The sequence below is a fragment of the Hylaeus volcanicus genome, chromosome 1 (assembly GCF_026283585.1).
Source record: "Hylaeus volcanicus isolate JK05 chromosome 1, UHH_iyHylVolc1.0_haploid, whole genome shotgun sequence".
In the NCBI taxonomy this organism is placed as follows: Eukaryota; Metazoa; Arthropoda; class Insecta; order Hymenoptera; family Colletidae; genus Hylaeus; species Hylaeus volcanicus.
In genome coordinates this window covers 34,893,954-34,919,869 of record NC_071976.1, presented here as the reverse complement: position 1 = coordinate 34,919,869, position 25,916 = coordinate 34,893,954, and the positions used below count along the sequence as shown (strand labels likewise).

Here is a 25,916-nt window from a genome sequence, read left to right as displayed (position 1 = left end):
AATATCTAAGATGATTACTCGGTGGTCCCTGAAAATATTATAAGCGCGAGGGGTTGGGAATGCGGGACGAGGCTGAAAATCGGCGTCACTGACGCGCATACTTCCAGAAGAATTTTCCTGCGGAGAATTTCGGAACAAATAGCAGCGCTGGAACAGTCGGGACCAAACGTTGCAAGACGAGAATTCAGTGGACTGTAAAGTGGAAGCGCGACGTAAAGAACGAGAGGATAGAAGGGGCGTGGTACGAAATTTCAAGTGCAGCGCGTGATCATGTACCGAAACGGGAAGACGTTTGAGAACGTCTTCGCGTATCTTTCTCTCGTTGTTTGCTTTTCTCTTCGTTAGAAATGTTGAAAATAATTAATGTTCCATTCGGAGTTGTCGACATGGTACGATCGAACATTCGAAGCGCGCTCGTAATGCAAGGTTGTACGCGCATGGTACGAGATATCCTACACGGAATCACGGTTCCTTCGAAGAACGTATCCGAGCAGCCAGCTTGTAAATATTGCCAGGGAATTCGATCGACCGAAAGGTGAATTATCGAATAGTACCGGCAGAATGGAAAACTGCATAGCAATGACGACATCGGCTACACGCGGGAACCAGAAACTTTCGGAACCGCGTCAAAGTCCTCCGATGCTTTGTTTTTTTTTTCTTTCTATTTTTCTTTTTTTCAACGCACGCAAAGGGCGTCACTTTGACATGGTCACCGTGTCGTTAAATTGTTTCCACTTCTAGTTCTCGGTTTCTCGGGGCACCGAAACGACAAAAGGAGACGACGGAGACGGAAAATACGAGAAAGCGAGGCGAAACGAGGGTTCGGGATCGGCGTGCAAGTGCTCGACGTCAAAACTCCCCCGGGAGGCAGCGAGGATTTAAGTTCCATCTGATTCCGCGTCGACGCATCTCGAATTTAAGATCGCCGGGAGGAAATCTGGTCGTGTTACACTTGGGAGAATCGCAAATGGATGGACGGAGGGATTTGGTTTCTCGGCAACGATCGATTTCCTAATTATTTGGCGGCTCTTCGTCGTGCTCTCCCCTGACACGTGAAAGTACGAGACCATGGTGGAAATTCGGGCGGAATAGGCTCTTCCAAGTGTGAATTTCGTATACCGTGCTACGAAATGGTACGATACGAATAAATTCTGGATACAAAGTTCCATCCAATTAGTTCCTCCACTTTAAAACGTTGCGTGAAAAGTATTTCGATTCCGTACTCGAAAGAAGGGACATTTCACGCGCCCTGATTCGATATCGAACACGGCGACAAATAAATATTCCAAGATGTCGGCACGCTTGGGAGGAGAAATCTACGGAAATGGTACGCTCGTAACTTTTCATCGTTGTCCTTTGACTTTCCGTTCTAGACACTGCCTCGGGGGTGTGCGCGTGCCTGGTTGTTCGATTTTATTTTCGTTTGGCTACGCCAAGGAAAACCGGTAAATCTCGTTGCTTGTCGAGTCGCGGGCTAGCAAACAGTAAGAAGTCGAAAAAGGAGCTGGAAAAATAAGCGTAACGTCGGCGTCGTCGAGAGACAGAGACGGAGGAGGACACCGAGTTGGCTTAAAAGGTGAGAAAGAAAGAGAAGACAGAAGATGCAACACGAATTGTCGTTCACGCTCCGAGAAAGGTTGGCCATTTTACATTTGTACGAGCGTCTGCTCCGCCTGCTTTGTGCCGCCGGTTATGTTTACTTTCCGCGAAGCGTGCACGCGCATACGCTTGCATAAATATGCGTCGTGCAAACACGCGAATCAACGTCAGAGAACGCGTAGGGAGACTGGCGCTTCCGCAGAAAAATGTAAACTGCTGCGTAAAGAGGAAATCAACGGCGTTCGAGTCGCGATGGCGAACACTCCCCCTATCCAGCAACGCGGGTTAACAGAAAACGAACCTTCGTCGAAAATCCTGACAAATTCACGCCTCGAAACTATTTATTCTAGAGTATGCTCGAAGAAGATACTGCTTTGTTGGTTCGCGAACAGTTGACGGTCGGAAAAGTTCAATCAAAGGTATTTTTCCAAGTTTCCCGAGGACGACAAAGTCGTTGGCAAGAGCGCTTCGACTTTCCAAAGCTCGGGTTTCTATTCCGATCGAGGTCAAACGAAGATCGACGCTTTATAAAGTTTAACGTTCCGATAAAAATGATCGACCGCGAAGGCTACTTTAGCTGGAAAGATGGCTGAAATCGCGTGGAAACGTGAAAACCCGTGGGAATGGGTGTCTCCGCAGAGGAAACGAACCAGTAGGTAGATTCGCTAACACGAAAGATCTCGTTGTTGCCGTTGACGACACAGCAATCGCTTAATCGAGATATCGGCTCTTCTTTTCCAGTTCGATCCACCGAACCCCCGTCACGATTCTCCGAGTTATTTCGAGGGTTTTCCGGCTCGGTTAGCGGGGTAATATATAGCTGTACAGCGAGGAAGAAAAGGGATCTCTCTTCCCGTTCCGGACGAAGATTCCGTCCGCAAATCGGGTTAAGGCTCGCAGCTTTCTGCGGTGATCCACTTCGATTTCCGTGGGGAGAGTCCGATGAATTTTCTTTTTCTACCGTCGAGACGATAGCTTCCCGATGATACCACGTACTTGCTCTCCGAACGTGCGGATGCGTCACGGTAAAAATTGACTCTCTCTACTTAAATTTGTTCACCCGGTAAATGCAGTTTCAAACGAGGCGATTAACTCGAAGGGATTCTCGAGAAGCTGAGATGTTATTCAGAATTATCGGTTACTCGGAACGAAAATTCAACGGAATTTCCGTGTCATTTGTCATTTCTTCCGAAGATTTCGCGTTTCCAATGTAAAGTTGCTACTTTAAAAGTGTCGGAAACCGATGCATCGTTTCGACCCATTTTCCGCGGAACGACGCATCGCATCGAACGTGGGTCCACGTTGAAATTTCTAAATCGTTGTTTTCCTCCGTCGAGGATTGCCAATCGTTCCGTGGGGGAACGTCGAAACGCGGAACGAAGAATCCTTTGATCCTTTGTCCGTACAATTCATACGTCTTTCATGGCCGTGAGTTTCTCCTGGCTATAGTCCGCCAGGCATCCCAGGCCCCTTTATTCCCTGCTCTTAAATGCAAATGGAAAACTTTTAACGAAAAGCTTTTCGTATCCTTCATTCGATAAAAACTGTCGTTACCGTAACTCTCGGGGCGAGAATAATAAGAAAGCGTTTGCATCGTCGAGCACGCTTAACGATTATTTACTCTTGGTCTTCGTTCAACGAAAAATAATCCATTTTCCTCTTTTCTCTCGGTTGTCGCTACTCGAAATCATATTTCCGTGGTTACAGGAAGAAGTGGCGCTTCCGTTTTCCGGTAACAACGAGTCCTTAATCGTTGCATTTTAATTGACGTGCCGGAGATAGCAATTAAGAGGTAGACGTTGATTCGGGGCATCTCGATACATTTTCCGTGGACTTGGATTACGAACGAGATTCGATGGAACGCTCGTTGCATCGTGCTACGCGATCGTCGCTGTTCCGTTGCCTCGACAATTTACAAAATCCCCTTCGATCACGGGTTTCCCGATGAATTGCAAATCGAATTAAATCAACTCCGCGTTAACGTGTACAGCGTCGCGTTAACGATTGATTTTCAGTTTTGTTCTTGCAAACATCGAACGCTGCCGAAAATTACGACAGCCCTTTGGACACCTGCGATATCGATTCTCAGGGAATTGGTCGGAACGTCGACGCGAATAGCCTGGTCGGTTAGCCAATCTTCGTATTATCGCGATGACCTGTAACCGATGGATCATCCCAGGTCTAACCGACGTTACGTCTCCCCATTCCACCCATTGACAAAAGACTAATCGGAGGTGGTGGAAACGTGGGAGGCGGTGCTAGTAGTAAATCTCGAATTCACCCTAATTGCACGAGACAGTCGCGAACCGTCAACCAATGGCCGCAAAATTAATATCGGAGACCTGATTTGATCTTGGAGCCTCGAACGTTGATTCCCTTGTGAACGATGTCACTGGGTCGTGTTACCAACCTGCAAATCTTGTCGCTTCGAATGATAGCGTACTCGTCAAATGTTGGAGGGTGTGCTATCGAAGGTTGCTTCGTACGGATGGAACAAACGTTGGCGCATTTTTAATCGTGCCATCGATATTCGGACAAGCCGAACCGTGTAATCTCTTATCCAGCGTTCATCGAACGATACTATCGTCAAAGGCACGGACTAGGACTCGTTATACTTTTGGTCAACGCGGTTCGAAGCTGGCGAGTAGGAACTAGGTGATCGTGGATTAAGCTTGCCCGCTTCCACGGAAGATCGATCAAAAGATCGACCGTCGAACGCACCGGCGCGGTGGCGCTTTGTCCAAATCCGATCGAGTGAAACTCGATGTCGTCTCGCTTCCCTCCGATCGGTTGCTGGTCGAGAATCGACCCAAACCCGTGTGCAGGTCGTGCGTATATCTCCGTGTGAGAGAAGTTTCGCGTCACTGGCACGCTGCGTTCTCTGTGGACTCTGCGCACTTGCACCCCCTATCGCGATATTAACGAGTGATCGAATTGCTTTCCGGCTGAGCTTTCTCGCTACCGTTTGATCGAGTTTGCGGGCACGGTATGCGTTACATCGCGGTACGCTCGAAACAAAGGGAATGTCTCTCTTTCTCCAACCGTTACCAATGTTCCACGACCTTCCGCGTTGCAACGCTTTCTCGTCGATACTCAACGATAGATCGTCGAGATCGAACACCGATCGAATTTGATACCGGCCTATGTACTTGAAATTGTTTTTAACGTTGAAATGGAAAATGATGGACCGCCGACGGGTCTCGGTTATCTCTAACGTGTATCGTATTCGAATTGGAGAAACAACGATTACGATAATTAGTTGGAACAAGTCTCCCTCGCGGGTCTCAACAAACAAACAAACTTTACCTCTTTATAATATTAGTATAGATATCGCTACGGATGGAAACCATCGAATCAGTTAATCGTTACGGATCGATTTCGGCTTCGATTCAAATATTCCCGGTCACTGCGAAACAGGAGCCGTTTCTCTTCGCGGATAAATAAATTTTGTCGTTCCGCTCCATTCACAATTTTCCCCGCGGATCGCTCCGGAAGAGCTGTCTGAAAATAAAGTATCCAACGGAATCGCTAATCCGCCTGCAAACACGCTCGATATTGGGCCACCTGTTTGCATCGGCCGCAATGTTTACGATGCGCCAGCCACCCAAGAGAAGCGCGACGCGATTCGCGTAACGATATTTTTAACAAAGAACGCTTTGATACGTCGACGACACGGGAGGGAAGGAAGGCTAGCGCGGTTTGCAATCCGGGTTACTTCGTTCCTTTTCCTTTTTATCCTCGCGCTCGATCGTGCTCGGACGAAAGATGATATTTCATCGTTACTCCGTTATTGTTTCCGCGGTATTTCTCGTTCTATTGTTTTCGACGCGTTCTCGTTAATCCATATTTAGCACGGAAAAATCCAGACGAAACGATGCATAGAGCTTGGAACGTGGTTACCCGCGGAATAATATTCCCAAGGACCGTGTTAACGATGTTTTACCAAACACTTGTACGAGATACCCACCGACGTAAAAACACCGAACACTCGCCGGCGAGTTGCCCGCTACGGATCGCCGTTAACGCGAACAATGCAAACTCCGAAATTCCTGTTTGTTGTTCGTCGGGTGGAAAATTCGCGCGATGCTTAAGGAGGACTCGTATCTCTGGAAATTGAACGGGACCGGCGTTTCGGAGGAATTATACGGTCGACGGACGTCCCATGGTACGCGGTGCCGACGTCGAGACGATACGGTGAATTTTCAGTTCGTTCCGGAACAAACGCGATCGAAGACACGATATCCCGACGAGGAAATGGAAACTCGCCGCGTTAGAGCAGTCGAAGCATTAAAAAAAGACGAATCTCCGTCCAGGCGTTCCTTCTGCAAGAAGTCGGCGACGAGACTGAAATCGCGAATTCGTACCGTTTTAAGTTTTCTATTCGACAGGGGAATCCGAGTCCGAATCCTCGAAAATGGTTTAGCAGGAAATTGTACGCCGCTGCTAGACTACACCCACACGTTCTGCTCGTGGGTGGACGCGCACGTAAGCTCGAGCGCGTTCGCGCGACCGTGTGTGTCGCCAGAGGCTCGTAAGGAGGGTGGCACGAAGAATTGTAGATTTAAGTCGTGTCTTATCGCGAGGGAGTCGTAGCCCGCGGCTCGCCGTTGAACCTCGTCACGACCCGCTTCGAAGCTCCGTTTCGAGCGTTCTGCCGCGTGTGCAATATTAAAAGCAGTCTTAAAAACGGTCGACGCACGTCGCCGCGACGCCCCAGCTTGTTTCCACAAACACTGGCGTAGGAGGGCCCGATACGTTTAACATCGACCGCAATTATGGTAGCTTTGAGGCGGTTAGGTATTCGGCCATAACGCAAACGCGCTAGCACGAAAAGCCAGCGCGATGTATATATATGTATAGATAAAGTATCCAACGGTGGACTAGTTCCAGCACCGTTAGCGAGGGAATATCGTGAAACTCGCGCGACCGCGATTACCATCGAACAGTTGGTCGAAAATCAGCCGAGTACCACATTCGTCGTATCAACGGTTCCACGATTGTCGCTACTCCGATTCCGTAATTAAAAGGAACTCAAAGGTTGGAAGTATCGGTATTAGTACGACCTAAGTGCTCGCGATGTTGTGGAGTGGCCACTTTAAAAACAACCGACGTTACGACACGCCAGGTCAAACTCAGCGGCGTAGCCTCTGGGGGGCTGGCTTCCTACGTCGTCTCGACTATCCTCCAGCCAGCTTTTCGTTCTCAATTAGAACGAATCCCGTCGAGAAGCGCACGGGAAACTCGTTTCTCTCCGAAAAGAAGCTTTCCTTCGATTTCCTTTGCGTCGAAGATAACGCGAAACAACTTTACCGTCGTTACACCGACTCCGAGCAGGTCGTTGGAACAAGAATCGAAATTCATCGGATGTCTACGCTATTGACCGGGGCTTCCTGTTCTGCTTGGCCGCCGTATATATACCGTGGCTCGTTCCCTGCGCGGCTAACTCGTGGCTGACTCTCGTGCCTGGCTATGCCTGAATACCCGGCAGGCTCGGCGGCGGGCAACTGCATTGCAGTACCTCCTCCATATGCCAGGCAGCGTGCGCTCGGAGAAGGAGCCTGCATCGGACGAAAGAGACGGAGCAAGTGCAAGTGGCCACGATTTATCGAGTACTGGAATTTCGAGCGTAGGATCGACTGTTCGCGACTTCCTCGCGCCCGCTGCACGTCTAATTGATAATTAACGATTCGATAACAGCTCGCCTCGTGTCGAAGGAACGAACCGTCGAGCGGATGGTCCGTATTATCAACAGATCGCGATAGTAACAGGCGAAACTAGCATGGCAGTATTCCACGTTAGTATTCCGAGGGCCAATACCTGTGCCTGACGGCTGCACCTGTCCCCACCCGAAGTTGATGGGTTTGTAAAACGATAAATCGCGAGAGCGATCCCGTTTTGTGTTTCGTTGACAATTTCCTCGTAGCCTCGCCTCATCGAAAACCGAGAGAACCGGCTCGGAGGCGCAGGAGCAGACAAATAACGGAAATAAAGGTAGCTCGAGTAGGCAATTTGAAAGGGAATCGTCCGATTTCGTGTGCTGCTTCGGGAATTCGATGGCGCGAAAGTTGCGCGGATCGCGGGGATAACGCGAGAGGATTCCCTCTAGTAGCGAAAAATTCGCGAACCTCGTGCGGAAACGAGAAAAAAAGTAGTCGGAGAAAGAGAAGGAAAGGTCTGCGAGGAAGGGGTGCCGGATGTAGGTGATACATATTTTCCGAGGGCAACGTCGGCCCGTGGCAATTTTGCCACGCGTGTTTTTCCCAAGATTTATGTTTGCTCGCGCCACCGTTTAACGACGTCTCCTACCTCCTACGGTTATTATCGTCCCCGCTTTACCGTCGACGATGCAGCAGAAAGTTATCATCCGATAACTGTCTGGCCTTTTCGGCATCTGCGCGATGCCACGCGAAAATTCCTCCGGCGAATGTTCTTTCCTGCTGAATCCGCCGCTTCTGGTAGCTCCTTTCGTCGACGTATCCTTCTTATCCGGGCACTAAAGCCGAGAGTACGCGGCGAAGGATATTAAAAATAGAACTCGTAAATTTATGGTCGTTCGCGGTGCTCGTCGGGCGTTAAATTTTGTTCACGGAACGCACGTGGTCAGGGTTGATACGTGACATCGGCGAACCGTCTAGTCGGGACGTTGCGATTCGATGACTCCTAGAGGAACGAACTCGTCGTTTCCTCCGTGAGCGAGAATCGTGGAAGAAAGAAACTGGAAATGCTTGTATCGATCCCGAGGATAACGAAGACTGTCGGCAAACGCGAGTCGCAACCGTTATATAAACCTTCGACTCGATGGGACGAGAATAGATCCCCGAATGGACGGACGGAACCGCGCAATTCGAAATTATTATTCCACTTGTCGGGCAGAATGACGGGCACATCGACTTCCTTCGTTTACGGAACATCGGCCTTCGTAAGCGCCGCGTCGCTCGTATCGCTTAAGTACTCTGGGACCGAGCAAGATGCTTCTAGATGTCGCTGTCAATGTGACAAGACGATGACGGACCGAGCCAATGCGAAGGGGATTACCACCGGATCGTTGTTCGCGAGACGAGCACTCGAGTCTCTCCAAGTATAGGACGAACGAGCGAAAAAGAAAAGAGATTCGAGATAAACGTTGTTTTTCGATCCGCGCAATTCGTCGCTTATCATTTAAGTTTTACGTACGCTTGGAAAAATGTGGCACGACGCGATATATCTCGGACGCGGGTTCCCCCTATCGAAATTACTATTTCCCCTGTTTGTCTATATCCCCGTAAAAAAATTACGGCAGGTCGTTAGCGGAGTGACACGGGGCTCTACTCTTTAAAGCGAAGCGGTAACAAAAACGAGCCGGGAGTCTGGTCGTATGGAAGAGCACGAGAAAATGCACACCGTGAATCGCGCATCTCCTATCTATACTCGCGGTAACTGTTTACCGCTTCCGAAGATCGTTTTCCATTCCAGTTCGTTTTCTTTTCTAGGTAACTAACTGAAATAGTAACGGTTTGCGTAAAAACAATATGTTGCGTTTAGAGTGTAAACTTCCTAAACGATAACTTTCCGGAACAACATCGCCAAAGTATCGTGTCGGGAACACGCAAGTGTTGTCACTAAACGCGAATGGTACGTTGCATTATCGAAAATTTGCCTACGGATTCGAATGGTTCGAATTTTCGAAACGGGCGTTTCGAAAAAGGGAAATGGCAAACATTGACCGCAACGTGTCAAATTGCACGTCGCAAACAATAAGCCCCGAGGCCCGAGGAAATGAAAAAAATAAAACCGACGAACAAGATTGAACGGTTAACCGGCAACTGTCGAATTTACGAATCGATCGCGTGCCGTGAAAACGATCTGTTTTTCTTTTCCGCGGTTGTGGCAGCGTCACCCGAGCGCGATGCAATTCTCAGCAACTTCGACCACCCGCGTGGCGTCCTCGTTCTCGTCGTCGCCGAGGTAATTGCGTGTTTATCTGCTCGGCTTAATTACGTGTCCGCTTGTCCAGCTGCAGGTGGTAAATTTTGTCCTCCCCCTTTGCTACTCCCCGTGCTCGTGTCCGCGATAGACGTCGGACGTCCGCCATTTTGAGCTGCTACGGACCTTCGCACACGTCGGGCTTTTCCATTACCGGAAACTCGACGGTATTACGAATACTATGTATAGAAAATTTGAGAATCCGCAAGCGATATTCCATGTTGGGATTACCTGGACTACGGATTAAAAACCATTGCTCTAGACGAGAAGGCGAATGATCACAACGACATCGACAATTAGAACGACGCTACAAAAAGAAGAAGCCGCAGTTCGGACGGTGGGAAGGTCGTTTCTTACCTAAGAAAACGATACAAGGAAGATATTAAAAGAAACCAGTCCTCCGAACGACAATACGAGAACTCGAGTAACAAGTAACAGGAGAATGAACATTCTGTGGAGAAGAGGCCGTTCCGTCCGAAGGCACGAAACACTTTCGAGGGAGGATAATTGAGATAAAAGGGCGATAACAAATACCGGATGCGACGCGAAGCAGCTACTTTCGCGCTCTTTCAGGGACGAAATAAGGAACTCTCGAAATTCGCTCGCGCAAGAACTATTTCTTTTCAACTCGGATCCACCGTGCAAGTTTTTCAATGAACTTTAAAGCGCTTGCCCTAATTTCCCAGTGAATGGGGCACCGCATGAAAGCGGCCCCGACCCGCTTTATTTTTTTTTTTCTTCCTTTCCCCTCTCCTCGCTACAACCTCGACGGCACCCTAACGTCGTGTCGCGCGTACGTGCGACCGCACACAACGGAGACAAATAAAAAGAATCGCGGTTAAAAGAAAACCACGACGGTAGCTCGCGGTGGCAGGTGACAATCCGTTCCTGCCTCGTTGCCGGAACTCCCGAATAAAAGCAACAACGAGGTAATCTATATGCGGGATAATATCGCGGAAAGCACAAAGCTGCCTCGTCCTTTCTTTTCTCCGGTTCCTCGCCGTCTCGTTTTTCGGCTCGGACAAAATTCCAACGTAACTCGCGGGTCGTTGTAGGCCGAGGGGTTAATACGTCGTAACAGCAGTCGTATACCGCGACGAAGGATCAACGAAGCGAGTCGCGCGAACACGGTTAGCGAAATGGACTCATCGGAAAAGAGGACAGCTGCCATCCAAGCGAAGGTGGAAATATAATTACTTACGAAAGCTTCGAGTGTTTTCCCTTTTTTTTCCCCCCCAGGGCGTTTTTTCGTTACCGACGAACCGACCTTTGCAAGGAATTAATGAGAAATCCCGCGCTTTCGTTTTGTTTATTAAAATAACAAACTCGATCGATGCGCTGCGATGACTGCGCTTCATCGATAAAAAGATAAAATAGAACCGGAGCAACTTTTCCAACTTTTCCAACGTTCGCGTACAATTTTTTTCATTAGGGCGGAAAGTAACGAGGAGTCGCGCCGCGTGCGCGTGTTTAAAGGCTAGACCGAGGGAAGGGACGAAAGAGCGATTTAATTGCTTCGGAACTGGCGCGGTAAGAAGAGTACGACCACCGTTGTTAATGGAACGGTAAATATCAGGAGTGGTTAAGCGTCTCGAAGCGTAAAAGATTCAGTCCTGTCGGAGTGCTCGAACTTTTAAGTGCCCGCGTACGCGACACAATCTGACATTTTGTATCGCGAGTCGATCCAGACGAGCTCAGACAATGTTTGCGACCAACGATCCGATCCCAACAACTCAACTTCAAATGTCAACGATGCTTGTAAAGCTTCGCTGCAGTTTGCTCGCTTCGTTTGTAGAAACACACGACAAATATCATACGCCTCCGCGCGTTGCTACTTCCGCTTCTTTTCCAGCGCGGAGTCTCGTTTCATCGGTCTTAAGAATAGTTTCTACCGGAAGATCGAGTCGATTCCATGGAATTTCCAAGCAAAACCCGCCAACTAAACGGATATATCGAGCAAGTTTTCCTCCTCGTTTTATTTCCCGGAAATTTCGCGACCCTGTTACGATCGGAAAGCATCCCCTCGGTCCAACAAATTTAAAAATTCCAGACAAGAATCCTGTAAGTCCTGAATCTCGATCCCGTGGATTCCCGATATTAGCAGTTTTCCACGTACGCGTATTTACTTCCGCTTTCTTCTGCATCGAAGCATATAGAAGACGTTTCGAAAGCTCGTTGTCTCCTTGGTTGCACGCAAATCCTTCGAGTCTTACTCTTGGCAGAGGCTCATAGGGACTAGCCAGCTAAATACACAAAATCGGTGTACCGTACTTAGCCTCGTATTACCATAAATCCATTGAACAGCGGTATCGGCATGTTTCCAAACAGACGTCCGTCGCATACCGGGCCTAAGAGAATCGACTCTCCGCGAGTACCAAGAGTAGAGTTTCAGAGACGTCAAGAACATTGCAAGGGGAAAGAGCGCGAGACGGAGAGAGAGACGAGGGCCTTTGCGGCCATGCGACTCGACTAACGCGAGCAAAGTTACAAACACGTCGGTTCTCTGTCGGATCAGCGTATACAACATCGACGAGTTCCTTGTGCAAGGATCACGAACCCACTCCAGGGATGTTCGTTAAAGAAGATAGACCGGTCAACGGAGTAACAAATTTATCGAGTCGTTCGTAAGAGACGCGAACAACAAGTATTCGCGGAACAAAGCAAGGTTCGCAAGAGTCGTCTTCGTTTTTCGATTTTCTATTGTAAAGTTTTGCTAGTTGAAACCATTCTATTTGGCGCTGGATAGTCTATTTACCCCTAAACTTAGGGAACCGATACACCCGACCGATAAGGTTGCCGCCCGTCACCATTAAAGCATAATTGAGAATCGATACTCGATCATGCGGCGCCTTGATATTGGTTTTCTCCTGATTTTAATAAGGTGATGCCATGACGGTCCCAGCTACCCTTCTTCCTCATCTATATACGCCAGCACGCTCGCGTGCTTCTCACACGAGTGTTATTTCAAGCGAACCTCGTTTTACTGAAATTTCCTAGCGACACGCGTTTCCCTGGTAAGAACCTCGCAAATTGAAAAATCAACGATTCACCGAAAGGACGGTTTCCGGTGCTTCTCGCAAATGACGTCCCCATCGAATGCAAAAGTTTCCGCGTTTTAAAGCCGACTGCGGCCAATTAAACACCGTTTCGGGATCGTTAAAATTTCGAGCGATGTTCCACTGTTTCGTCGAGTATTATCGAATCAAATGCACTCGTTATACTTACCGCGACAATAAATCGTCCGCGATGTCAAATGAAATATTCGGTCCGCTGCGGTTGGGCCCGCGGAAGGTGTCAACGAATCGCTAACGAGTGATATTCGGAACAAATTCAACGGTCACCGAGACAACGCGTTCTACTTGACGAGGTAGCTATGTTTCGCCCCGTTAACGGCATACTACCGTGACGTTTGACTCGTAACCGCATGATTAAGTTTCACATCGATGCCACGTTTTGATTACGCGTATAATTGGCTCGGTCCGATCGCGAGCCATTATACCGTGGAGCATTGCGACAATACGTAAGCGTCTACGGTGTTTATCGCGATGACGATATAACCGTTCGGTCGCGAAACTGTCTACCCCGTGGGCAAGCGCGGGAGGAGATTTAATTTCGTCCACCGCCTCCGATTAAAACAGCTTCGTCCAACATTTTCTATTTCATTTTTTGTTAGCCACCGCGGAGAAAAGAGACGCGTTTGAAATGGGACCCGATGCACGCTGTTTCACAGTTCAAGGTTCAAGAAATCCCACGAGAGGCGACTCGAAACCAAATGCTTTTCGCGACGTCCCTATCGGAGAAGAAATCAATCGCAACGCGATGGAGAAAGAACGAGTAAACAGTCCGAGCACGTTTAGAGAATCGATGCGCCGATCGACTAATTAGTCGTGATAGCCATTACGAGGTAGGAAAGCTTTCTATCGTGTCGAGGAAGCGTAAGATAGAAAGTAAGACGAGAAAACAGGTGTACGGTGAATCAGCCCCGTGATTTGTAAGCGTGGGAGCGATCGCGTCTCGTTAAAATTCCGCGAACGTGCTCCAACTTTTCGAGAGGCCGAAGAGAGGTCCGCGCTCCAGAAGTGTCCGATGCGAGTTACCTTAGTCTCTCAATTAACGTTTCGAAGTCTCGAAGGCTATATTCGCGGCGAGAGGAGGTCGTCTAAAATTTCGGGAAAAGATTCCGTATACTCGAAGAGGCTTTACCAATCGAAAGCTGGTAATTAAACCAGGCAATTATATACGAATCACGACGGCGAAAGTTCGTTTCGTTCGTCGAGATTCGGTTAACGTTCGCATTCGCAAATGTTTCGCGAGGATGCATGAATATATTAAGTTTAATAGGTTCGCCAAGCGGAAAGGGAGAAGGAAGTGCGCGCAAAGGACGGTGAGATGTCGAGTGGCTCGTAAATGTTCATGAGTTTACAACAAAATTACATCGTCGGTGGAGCGACGCAGCACGCCTTTTTACTCTCGTTACGTTTAAACGATCTATCGCGTCCGGAATGGTTTCGGGAGGAGGCTAAATTGATAATTGTTCAGAAGAGATTACGTTGATACGGCTGCAACTACGGTGCGCGCCACAAATCTCTCGCCGATTTATTTCCTGGCTGCGAGTCTGCGTCGGATGTTAACAATCCGCTTCGAGATAAGCCACCAAGAAAGTTTTTACCCTCCGCCATTTGGCTTCCCTCTATCCTTTCGCGATTTCTCATTATACGGGGAATATAAATTTAATTATCGGCCGTCCGTTGAAGCTTTCGCTTCGTTTATCCTCCTCTTCAACTTTTAATATCGATATTGCGACCAACCGACAAGTTGCTAAGGTCAACGCGTTTTCACCGACGATAATAGTAGCTGGAAAATTACTTCCGGTTCGACGTGCTCGGTCCTCGTGGACCGTACTCGAACGCATCGACGTATCTATCGGGTCACGGATCCATACGAACCTCTATCTCGAGAGTACCGTGACTCTTGCGATAAACCATCGCTAAAAAAATACACCGGGGTCTAGACGCGCTACGGAAAAGTCATCGGCGATGCTTTTGTTGGTACCGCTGACTTTGACCGATGTTACGAGCTTGCAAATGTATGTAGATCTACGAGTTACTCGCGCAAGGAACGGCGTATTTTCAACGACGCATTTGTTTTCTCGGAAAGAACGTATTCGTATCGTACGACGAGAGGTTCATTTTTCACGACAGGGTGACCGACGAGCGAATTTTTTTCAATATAAACTCGATTCCCGTCGGTTGCGACGACACTTTCAGATCATAGCAATTTGACCCGATTAAGTAGCTCGTTGGTCGTCTTGAAATTGCAATTAATAATTAAAGAAAATTACGGCTACGATTCGGATGTTCAGGAACGAGACCCTCTCGGTTCCGTTGCTGCTTTCATCGAACTGCACTTTAATCTGTCGGTCGAGGCAGGAAGAGGCGGAAGAATTTCTCTCAATGGAACAACCGACGCGACGGGTGATCTCCCGAGTCGGTTCTTTCATTTGTCGGACTCTGCTTCGAATCCTCGGAGAACGAAACTGTTAAAAGTGAGTCGTGTGTGGGCGTTACCAGCGCGGTGGTGTTCGATCGTTAAATTTGTTCCAGGTTTGCACATCTCTTATAAATTTACGATATCTTTAAGAGTGTAGCGTACAACGTCGATCGATTAAAAATGCATACACCGTTACCGTTCGTGGCAGTATTTCTACTCGCGCTGAAACTTTCAGCCGGCGCGCGTCGAGCGCGAGCAAATCGGTAAAAATAAATCAAACGTTTCCATCGACGTTTTCCTTGTTCGTATGCGCGCTCACGAAACCGGAACGCTTGCATATCGAACTGCGTTACGTCGAACTTATAATCCGTGGCGATCCGTGCGGGGTCGCGTCGTGCTTTAAACCGGGTAATAACGGGTTTTACAACGTTCAAAGAGTTCCCGTGAATCGCGAACGACTCTGTTACGGTATTCGTTCGCTGTCTTTCGGAACAATATAACGGGGTGCCGGCGCCGCGAGTTCTCGTCGACGTTGCACGACAAGGCTGCGCGTTGCAACGCGATTTCGAAAATTCGATTGCCCTCGAATCGCGCCAGGACGAGCGAAACACAAAGGGCAGAATCCTCGATTGTTTTTGTTCGTTCGTTTCAAAAGGGTCAAAGAGAAGGCACTTCGCTTCTGTCCCTATATACGTACGCTCAACTTCGAATTCATCCCCGCTAAGCGCATCGATTGATTAATCCTTTTAACCCGTTCGTATTGTTCTCCGCATTTCGTTTTGTTCGCCTTTTATTCCTTTATCCATTTTGAAGTTAAGAACCTGCATGGGAATCGACGCACGGATACGTAGTCGCGAGGTTCGTTTAATCGACAGATTTTTTCGCGAAGCGCCGAAATGACGTTTAACGTACATCCGTAACGGGCTCAACCAATAAAAAATTCGTATCGAATGCGCAACAAATCGTGATTGTCAGAGCATGAAGTTAACCCACATTTCCGTCAGTTTGCGATACAATTTCATCGTATCCAGTTTGCGCCTCGCTGATTCGATTTCATGTTCAAATAAATAGCGATTCGTCTCGCGTTTGAACGAATGGAAATGAACAATTCTGGATCAACGGCGGAACGGCTTGAAAGTAACTCGTTTCGACTCGGTTTTACGCGATGGTGTTACTCGAAGATCGTGAAATAGCGTGGAAAACCGCGAAAGACAGAATTGTCATCACGTTGTCGCCAGACTTGGTCACGAATGCACCTCGAAATGAGTTTCGAACGGAGTTCTGGGTATACAGAAACCGGAATAAAGAGGAACAAGTGTAAAAGCACGATTCACACAGACGGGTGTATTATTTCGGATGATTGTTCGTACGGTTCTTAATATTTTTAGAGGTTATTGACCAAGTAGAGAGGGTCACGAGGCTTCGAGGGGCTCCAGGAAGAGGAAAAACCGAGAGAGAGAGGAAGAGAGGCATGGAAGAGCCCGACTGCAGGGTTGGACGTTGCCTCGCGGGTCATTAATGTTTAGCCGAGCTAACGAAGTTGAGGAAGCCGGTGGAAAGGGTTCTCGTGAGCCGTGAGGGGACGCGAATGGGTTCGTACAAGCGCAATGCCGCCAAAGTTCAACGTTGCGCGCACAAAGAGTAACAAATGGGGACAATCGGGGTGTGGGATTTCAATCTACGGCCAAGCATCGACGGATGAGAAAAACGCTCTCAGTTTTCCTTCTGGCTTCGACTTCATCTTGGACCTCGGAGATCGAACACGGAGATAAATTTTCGTCGGTCGCGCGTTTTCGCTGGAAGGAGAATTTAGGTCCGTGACTGCGAATAATATCTTCGGCGAATGAAAGTTGCTCGAGTTTCGCCAAGCTTTCAAAGTTAAAACGAGATAACGAGGAGAGATTCTAATCGGCGGCTGCTCCAAGATCGGAGACGAACGATTTAAGATCGACGTCGAACGCTTCGCGTACTGGAAGGTGCGAACTACTATGTACGTATACATTCGTAGAGAAGCTGCAGGACCGAATCGCTATATATAGCGTTCTACTTTCGCGGCAGAAACAATCGAGGTCGTGGACGTATTCCCCGAACGGTTCGAGTTTCGATAGCGGCTGGTCGACTCGAACCTAGCACTAATCTCTAGTGTGAATTCGGCTTAACTGCTGCACCGGCCTTCCACGGCCGAGTCCGGAAAATTCAACGGCGCCAAAACAATCGCGGATGGACGCGAAAACTGCATCAGACGTGAAATTCCCGCTAATTGTCCCGACAATCCTTTCGGTTCTTCTTTAAACGCTAACCGTTCCCGTCTCCGTGCCGCTGTACCCGCTGCTCGACTTTCGCCTACAATACGGCGATGATTACCGAAATGCCAGCAATTTCCAAACCCATGTCGAGGATCTGTTGTGTCGCGTTTAACCGTTCGCGTATTCGCGGATAATTGTTCGACTTTCCGAGCGCATCGCTCGCGACGAGCGTTTTATCCGCGAGCAAAATGTAACGCCGCCAGGTTCTACTCGTTCGATATTTTTTCACCCAATGCCTGCCGAGTCGATGACGCGAATCGAGAGATCAATTTCTAACACAGTTTCCTCCGAATGGGTTGGGGCGTTCAGTTTTCGTATCTGTCAGCAAATCGAATACGATTTCGCGCTTCTATTCGCCTTCCTTTCAGGCTGACACTCGAATGAAAAAATCATGAAAAAATCTTCGAATCGACACGCACACGTCGTTGACTTTAAGTCCGGAGAAATCCGAATCCTATAAGAAGATCGATTCCCGCTTCGCGATAACTCATCATTACAATTACATCAAGACAGGAATATTCTCCCGAGCCGTAAAATAAACTCTCCTTCACCGAGTCCACACAATCCGCGGGAATTTATCTCGATCCTTCTCCACCCTGGTGCACTCTCCATATTTCTCTCGCGCGCCATCTCGCTTTACCTCTCTCTCTCTCAGTCATCCCACGCGTAGAACACGTATGATTTTCTTCTCGTATTCGGGTTATTCGTCTCAACCCCTGCGTTCATCTCTGGAGAACTGTTTCTCTTTCCATCCGGTAACCGTCGTAGACTCGTCCTTTCATTTTCGCTCTTTCCACCCCCATCCCCTGAACCCAACGTCCGTTTTCGCGTTGACGTAACTAGAGGTACCGTCGACAACGTTTCATATTTATAAAAGAGTTAATATTTATTCGGACTCCGTGTGAATGGCTTTTTGCCGGGCCACTTTTCGTTTCTATTTCCATTTCCGCCAAGTTACACCCAACCACGAGCACCAACGCATCGGCTATATACTTTGACTTTTGTTTCGCGAGGTTACCGCGACGACATGACTCGCGATTCGAAGAACGGTGGTTTTTCGGTGCTCTGTAAATATTCGAATTTAATTTCGTTAAAATGTTCTCGCTCGCTGCTCTACTGACCTTAAACTCTTCGTTATCAAAGGGTAGATTATTGGTTTCACGAGTTTCACTCGGTTCGAATGAAACTCTATACGTAGGCTATGGAAATCGAGCGTGTAAATCCGTTTTCGCGTTGGATTCGTTATAATTTTCCCCGCAGTTCCTAGAGCACGTTAAAGGGCTTGCCGTTATGACAACTCTCTGTATCACGCATACACTTCAGCAATTACGTTATCCTCCCGATCGGTTTCCAATAACGCATTTATTCGCTCGAACGTACCCTCTGTGAGTTATCAAACGTATCAGTTTTCAAGTGCACGCTGCGCATGCAACGAAACATTTCACCGATTGCGTATTATTCACCGGCTATCCACTTGCTTCCTTCGACCTAAATTACTCAACGATCATCGAGCACCTATACACCGCGAATCAATCGTCCCGAAGCCATTTTCATCTCTCGATGTCGTTATTTATCTTTCGTTCTCGAACAATTGCAATTTCGCTAAAATACGCCAAAGATCCAAAATACCACCACTCGGAGAAGTTCGAACCGGACGCGATGAAAAATAAATACGCCGAGCGTGACAAACACCTACACGCGAACACAATTTCTTCTATCGTTGCGAGTATTTCGAGCAGTTGCTAGAAATGTTAGTCAATCGACGCCACCAGCAGGATCGTTCTAGCAAAACGGCGGACGTCGAGGGAAGGTTCGATGTCAAGACGATTGCGCCATTTCCAAGTGGGATCACCGAACACTGATCGCCGATTGTTTCAATCGGCTTTAGCCACCGGCGCTTCCAGACTTCCACCCTCTCCTCTTTCACCCTTCTTATCCCCCCGCTCGATACCCGATACAATTCGACTTGGCTTCTGTTCGACGAAGATACGAGCCCTCGGACCGACGAACGCGCGAGAAAAGCCAGACTTCGACATTTTCATGCGCGCCGCCAACTTTCCGTAAGTACCTCAGCGCCCCGAGTATTCGTCGAAATCTGTCTATAGCGAAAGACTGACATCGATATCGATCGCGGAATTTAATATACTCTTCGCGCGGCTCATCGTCCAATCGTCATTATTCGCGTTACAATTCCACGTTCCCGAAGAATGCAAGGACACGGGATTCTAAGACCGATCTATACCGATGCACTCTTATCTGTTCCCAAGCGAATCTAGAAATCTATTTACCTTCCGCGAGAGCCCTTTATCGAGAGCATTCCTTGTACGCCTGCCAATTCTCCGGTTGTACCCACTTTTCGACACCCATCCATATTTACAATCCACGACCGTCAAAGGGTACCTCGAAAAGCGCGGAAACCGAAAATACGAGCAAACGACGAGCACCGATGAAATTACTTTGATCCAGACCAAGGGTTTCTTTTGTTCGGTGGTTCCTCTCGGTTATCAAGTTGAACAGGGGGGGAAATTCCCCGGCAATTTCACACGAGCTCAACTGCCGGAACGAAAGAGAGGCGGTTTGGTACCGAAGTCACCGGGACGGGGCTCGAAGCGGGGGCGGTACATCGTCATTTCCGGTGAAGATGGACCTCGTTAGCTGTTCGATCGAGCGTTTCGATTTCTATCCTCCTCCCTTCTTTATCCGCCTTCATCCCTTTTCACTTTCCTCCTCCCGAGGAATATAACCTTAATCCGTTTCTCTTCGAGGAGGAGATTAAAGGATCGAAGGATCGAGTGGCTCTCTTTTTTGTCCAATTTATATTTCCCCGTCGTAACGATACGTTACGTTTTCTACCTAAACTAAAGATATCTATCGTCACCGTCGATTAGAATTTGAGAGGGCACGAGGTTCGCTGACTCCCTCGAAGCTGGGGTACCTCGGGTTCGCTAGGCCCGTACTGTAGCTGCGTTCGCGCACGCCTACAGCCCCTGAGGGTAACATTTCTATCGTTCTGAAAGTCAATATTCGTAGACGTCGCGTCGCGTCGCGTCGCGTCGCGTCGGCAGTGGAAATGGAGAGAACGGAAAACGACAGGGTGTAGCAACCTAGGTCCGTTGCCCTAGAAAAATAATTGTTCCTACGAATCAGCGGCGAACCCGAACGCACCAGGCGAGACTTTTATGAAGATCGGATCGAGTACGACCCTGGGTTGCTGTGCTTTCCAACCGGAAGGTTGTCGAGAAGATAAGTGGAGAGATAATTGAGGAAACAATTGGCGAGGCACGATAGCGTGACGAGGAGGTAATGGAGATATGGAAATAGTTGAAATTCGTTTCTCGTTACGTTTCCGTATAATTTTCACGGCATCGCGACGTTATGTCGTCGATAAGGGATACCACGGTTCGATCCTTGCTCCTTTTCAACATGTTACCGATTCTTATCGATTCGATTTACAAGTATCGACGGAGAATGCAGTTTAAGCAGCTGCATGGAAAAACATCGTGGAAAATTTGACGCGCATTTATTATCACTGCGATTCGTCGAACTGGTTCTGTTTACTTTCCGCTTTAGCCATCCAAACGGAGCGTCGAAAGAGTCGGCGACATTTGTCACGGGACGATCGTTTCTAGTATTCCGGGATAAAACTCGATATCGGAGCGCGGCTTCGACCCCTGCAATCCATTCATTTCCAAACGTCAACTCCTTCGTCAGGGGCCGACAATGTCGTCGACACGTCCGTAATTATCTTCGCTTTCCTATCCCTATGGGAAGTTCGTGGCAGTGCTAATTAACGTCCTGTGCAGCTCTGCCATTTCGCGCCGTGAATATTTTCGATGCGATGCATCCTGTCGCGGCATTTCTCTTCGCTAATGACACTCGTTTTTCCGTCCTTCCTCGCTATCGCGATTCCCCTGACTCGAGCGAATATCGTGTCTCCGAGAAACTTAATTTAAAAAAACGAGGTAAGGTCGCGACCGATTACGACTAATCCCTTTGATGTTTCCCAGTTTTCGCCAAAGTTTTCCGACGCTCTGGCTGCGTATTGACGTTCAATTTTTCGAATGGCTCGTCGTACCGGTGCCCGAAATTTCGAACGTAACTGCTTCCTTGTCCTCGCCAAAACACCTTAAGATCGATAACGCGAAAGTTTACTCTTCCGGCTTGATTCAAATTAAATGTCAACAAGCTGCGCCGAGACGTCGACTTCCAACTTTGCACGCGCTGTGTGTTCCTATGCATTTACTTCCCCGGCGCGGGAAACGTGTTTAACGCGACTCGCGGCCAGCAACTCTTTTCTACTCCGCCTTGAACGGTCAACAAGAAACTGTCTACCGAGTTCTCTATCGTTGAAGGAATTTATGCGACGGTGTTACGAGCCTTTCGACACGTTAGAGTTCCACGGAGTTCAAAAACCGCGAACAACGAATCCGTGATACGAATTCCTCGAAATAACTGCTCGTAGAAAGAGAGTTCGCGACGAGCTCGACTCGACGTTTCAGCGTGAGAGATTAAATCTCTGGCTTTCTCCTCGATCGTTTTCGGCGTCGTAAGATTTTCGACTATCGCTTCGCCAAAAGTTGAGATCACGTTATAAACGTAACGCAAACTTTACAATTTCGCCTGGCGTTTCCATGCGTTAACTTTCCCGTACGTGAGGAGCGTTTTCATTAGCGCGTACTACCAGTATCGCCTCGAGCCACCGAAGATAAGTAGTTATCTTTCGTTCTCTTCTACTTTCTCGCGTCTTCCGGGGCTGCGGCTCCCGGGATCTCACGACCGGATCGCGCCAACATGGAAGCAGGTTTGTCTTCGTCAAGACGGACGAAAGGAGCGGAAAGTGGTAGCTTTTTAGAGAGCGCATTCTTCCGTTCGTCCTCTCGTGGAAACGATCCACTCCGCGGCGAGAAAAGATGGTGCAACGCCGCGTGAAAAATGAATATCTTCAACGGACCAAGGAGAAAAAAAAACGGTTCGTACCTGCCGACTGCTTCCGTTCGCTCCTTTGTAATAAAACGTCATACGAGAATTTATTTACACCCGTGTCCTTGGACCTTATCCATTTCACCATCCTGTATCCCGTTTACGTTTCAGACTCGACCGCGTCGAGTAGAGAAATTGGACGGGAATGGATGCAATTCATATTTCGGTCCGTCCAAGATGCGCCGTTTAAAATAAGATTCGTTGTAAAATATTTCAACAGCCCCGCGCGGATCTCGATTTATCTCGAATCTCGAGTTTTCCGAACCTATCGCGCTCTTTCGATTTGCTCGTGACTTTTAGCGGATCGGTATTTTGCGTGGATTTTATTTTGGTTTCTTGTGTGTTCCCGAGAGGTTTACAGGTTTGCGAGTTAAATGTATCGTACAGAGTTAGGAAACCACGACGCGACTCGTCGCACTAATTAATATAAATTTCGGTAATCGACGTTCTCGTCGAGCCGGTCGATTATTTATAGGAAATAAGTTTTTCGTATCCCCGAGCTTCTCGCGCGCTGCAAGTCGTTTCCAACTTGCGACATTCAACGACCCGCGCTTTTCCATCCAGACCAGACGAATAATCTCGAGTAAAATAGAGTGCATTCTCATATTCACGTAAGAAACGTTTGGTGTTTCAGCCTATATACCGAACGGATGTACACTTGTCTTCTCTAACGAGTATCTCTGTCCCCTTTGCTCGCGAAACGTTGAAAGTCTCGTAACGAGCCGCGGCTTTTATGGCACGCATTAATTTAATTAACGGGATCGTTAATTGTGGCGTGTCGCGCTACTTCGGCCTTTCTCGGCCCCTATTTCCGCAAAACCTGAGAATCGGAGCAGGACTTTGTAGGTTTACGAGCAGCTAAGAAAGAAACCCTCTGAAAAGCCGAGCATTGTCCTCGGTCGCGTAGTATCGAGCACGCTGGGGAGTTTATTTGCGACGCGACGACAACCGCGACAAAATAAAAGGACGCGGGACAGTTATGAACTTGGAGGAATTTCTTTCGAGGGAGAGCGATACAGTTTCCGAGAACCGGGTCGACGGAGATCGATTGAAATAAAATTCAACGACCCGCACACCTGTGTATATCGGACCTTGACGATACTCGTTGTTTTTCGAATCGCGAAGATGACTCTGTAACCGAGTCGAGTATTAACCTAGCGTATCGCAATCAAACGTAAAAATAGAAGTAAGCGCGTTATTTCCTCGTCGTCGTTTTACAAATTTATCGATGTCGCAGCGGACAGCCTGCTGCCGTATAATACTCTATTTCATCTTCCCTGGCTAGCGGCACCACGAAATAACAACGGGCCCCTCGCGAGTCGCGTCACGTGCATGTTTTTAAATTCAGAGGAAATCCGTAAAGTTCCCGAGTATTTCTCTCCCCTTTCGTATCGACATTTTCTCTATTTCGGTTCGTAATAACATTGAAATTCAATCTGCCCGTTCCGGCCAATAAAAATAAACCTACCGGGAACGTATCCCGATCATCGTTCTTCAGCCTTGCGCCAATTTTCTCTTAATCTGTGATCGAAGATCCAAGCAAAATGGCTACAGGGAAACGGGATACGAGCGATCGTAAATTTTGCAGTTCGACCCGAGTGAATTATCGCGAGTGCGATTATGCATCTTTCCTTCTCGCGTTGGCTACGCGCGAATGGATGCTCATCGCTCTGGGAAAACGCGTTTAGAAATATATGGGAAACCGAGAACTTGGAAAAATCGAATCGATAGAGTAGCTCTCGTGACTGATTCAGATTCTAGGAAGAAGTAAGCGTTTGGTTCTATTAACGAAATGGAAAAATTGTCGATGGAGGAATGGTGTAACGTGTCCGCTATCTGTACGCGATCTCGTCGCATTACTTCGGACATGACCGGGTCAATAAAGCACCGCTGTACCTAGCGGCGTTCCTTTACCTTACATCCTGTCGATGGTATAAAAATTCCTCAACGGGAACCCTGCTTATCCTCGCGAAAGAACACCTTGTTCCTTTGGCGATGCCGTGAAAAGCGAGGAATTTGCGACGCCGAAGCACGAGAACCGAACACGAGAACTTTAAAAAGAAGATAGTCTCGCATCGGATGAAAAACTTGCTTTGTCCTTCCGACTGCAGTTCGAACGAGCCGCGGAGATAAATTCCGTTGTCGTTTGTCGTAAATTACCATATCGCGTATAACCGTATTTCCCTGGATATCCAATTCGATTAAAATAAAATTCAATCGCGGAGAACCTTTTTCCGGCGTTTCCTCCTCGTCGCGTCGTAATTTAATTCTGTTCCGAACGAATGTTATTTATCGCAAATCACTCGACTTGTTGTCCCAGGAATACTTGGCTCGTTTCGTCGACGACCACCGCGACTAATTAAACTCTATCGATACGTTTCTCGCTTGTTCAGCTTGGATATGTCGCGACGTTCTTTTTACGATTCTGCCGTTGTCCTTTTCTCGCGAAAAATCGTTCCGCGTACAACTGACTGCGGTATACGTCGAGGGTGCGAGAAAACACGCGTCGGTTGTAAACGATGGAAGGTTTAACATTTCTAGGAAGAAATTACTTAGGCGTCGCTCGCGGCAATCATCGTGTGCGTGGATCGGGGCTTTACGGAAAGCAACATGGCATATTCCCACGCTGTTCGCGATTTCATGTCTCTTTCGTCGTCCTTTAACGGACGTTATATCGTGCCATTTGCGTTGTCGGATATTACCGTAACGTTGCGTTACAGGGAAAAAAGAAAACAGAATAGGCTAACAAGTTGACGCGTTTGCGCTTGAAAATCGTCCCGAGTGCTCGCAACGCGGGACACCCCTTGTCGAGAAATGACGCATCGTGCTCGGAAATCATTCCGAGTCGTTTCAACGGAAAAGTGCTACCTCTTCTTTTATGTGCTTTGTGTACGCCGTCGTGCTTGGCCTGTTTTCACCGGCCGGAGAACTTCGTTAATGACAATAATCGTATCATGCGACGGACGGCATATTAATGGATGAAAACGACAAGAAAAATACGAGGCAATTACTCGGGAGAGAAAGATCGCGGGGAGCGGCCGTAAAGTTTCGATACGCGAGGAGCTTCTGTAATTAAAAGTGCGTGGACGCGTGAGCGGTCGTTAATGGCTTTACGACGGGACGGAAGCAGGGGAGCCCGATGAAAAAAAAAAAACCTACAGGAATACAGCCTAATCCCCGTGTGTTCTAAATCTTGAGAAAATGCGCGCAAAAAAATAAAAGCGTTCCACCGGGAGCTTTATTCGCGCAATTTTTCTTTTATCACCGGGAGCTTGCAAGGGTTGTCGCGAAACGATGGTTTCAAAAAAATCGGTGTCTTTTCTATTAACGGTACACCTTCCGCTATAAGGGAAGAAACTGAAATTACGTAGTTGACGTTCAGTTAAAATTTCTTTCGCTTCGGCATCGATGCAAAGACGTACGATACGTGGGAGCCTTACGTTTCGTGTTTTCGTTCAACTCCATCTTCTTGGGTATGGGAGGCGCGAATACTACAAATATTACAAGTGTGTGGACCGAACGGATGGACCACTTTTAACTACGCGGAAGATGCCGATCTCGTCGAAATCAATCGCGCGA

The 25,916-nt window shown here is 48.1% G+C and overlaps 1 protein-coding gene across 3 annotated transcripts in view; it reads right to left on the bottom strand.

Annotated features, from left to right (window-relative positions):
• Nucleotides 1-25,916, bottom strand: part of LOC128885119 (uncharacterized) — a 192,351-nt gene that overhangs the window by 76,139 nt on the left and 90,296 nt on the right. The gene's annotated exons all lie outside the window — the stretch shown is intronic.